This window comes from Myotis davidii, unplaced genomic scaffold, assembly GCF_000327345.1.
Source record: "Myotis davidii unplaced genomic scaffold, ASM32734v1 scaffold97, whole genome shotgun sequence".
Lineage (NCBI taxonomy): Eukaryota > Metazoa > Chordata > Mammalia > Chiroptera > Vespertilionidae > Myotis > Myotis davidii.
Genome location: NW_006289392.1, coordinates 4,210,895 through 4,212,010, shown reverse-complemented (window position 1 = coordinate 4,212,010; position 1,116 = coordinate 4,210,895). Strand labels below are relative to the sequence as shown.

Here is a 1,116-nt window from a genome sequence, read left to right as displayed (position 1 = left end):
CTTTCTCCTTCTTCCTGAAGTTCCCGCCCACGCTCGCGCACACCCGCTCGTTGGCACCAAGTGCCTCGACTCTCCCGTTCCCTCCTCTCCCGGTCCCCCGAGCCCTCCTCCGAGGACGTCCTCACCGGTCCCCGAGGCGGAGGCTCCGGGCGAGGGATCCCGGCTCTGCACAGCTTCCCAGCACCACCCCGGCTGCCCCGCTCCCCGCTTCCAGGGACGCCGGGGTGTTGCCCTGCAGCGGCCCACAGCCACTTCCGGTAAGGGTAACAACTTAGCAACCGAGAGTCCCGCCTCTACCCGGAGCCAATAGGTAGCAGAATGAGAGCTCTGACATTGGATTGGTTAGTTGTCCTGTCGACTCACGGAAGAGTGCTGCACCTTTCCCATTGCACAATGGGAGATGTAGTCCAAGATGGTCGCTGTGGCTCCGCATGGGGCTAAAAGAAAGCTCTGAATTTAGATATGAGGGGAATTCCTTCCCAGGCAGCAAAAGTGCATTCACTGCATTTATAGTAACGTAAATTAACTAGGGAAATTTATTGCTCATCAGCCTGGCTGGAGCCATAGTTAGTGGGAATCACCACTAAATAGATGGTAACCCAACCTCGGGGTGAAGTCACCCAGAGCTGCCTGTGGTGGGTAGAGTGGAGGGGCTGCAAAGGCAACTGAGGGAGGCTGTGTCAGAAAAACCCCGAGAGCCCCCAGTCCTAGGAAAGGTTGCCGGTTCGTTGCAGGGTCGATTCCCAGTCAGGGCACATACCTGGGTTGCAGGGTCAATCCTGGGAGGCAACCAATTGATCTCTCTCTCTCTCTCTCTCTCTCTCTCTCTCCAATCAATATTTGTCTCTCTTCCTCCCCTTCCTTCTCTCTCTCAAATCCATAAAAACAAATCCTTGGATGAGGATTAAAGAAAAAATCAGGAGAAAGGAATCTTGGAAGCTAAGGGAGGACAGTAGAAGGCAGATCTTTTCAAGTCAATGCAAGGAAAGTTTAAAAAAAAAGAAAAAAGGAAACCAAAAGTTTTCTAACTTCCCAGCTGCCGCAAAGCGGGAAAGGGTCTGGCTAACCCTGGACTGGCCCCGAGGAAGCTGCCCCCAGGAGAGGCGCCCACGCCAG

The 1,116-nt window shown here is 54.4% G+C and overlaps 1 protein-coding gene across 1 annotated transcript in view; it reads right to left on the bottom strand.

Annotated features, from left to right (window-relative positions):
* Positions 1-242, bottom strand: part of CEP164 (centrosomal protein 164kDa) — an 89,214-nt gene extending 88,972 nt beyond the window's left edge. The window contains exon 1 of the mRNA XM_015562463.1: positions 126-242. The gene's annotated coding sequence lies outside the window, so the exon portion shown is untranslated. The remainder of the gene's footprint in view (positions 1-125) is intronic.
* Positions 243-1,116: the final 874 nt, after the last annotated feature.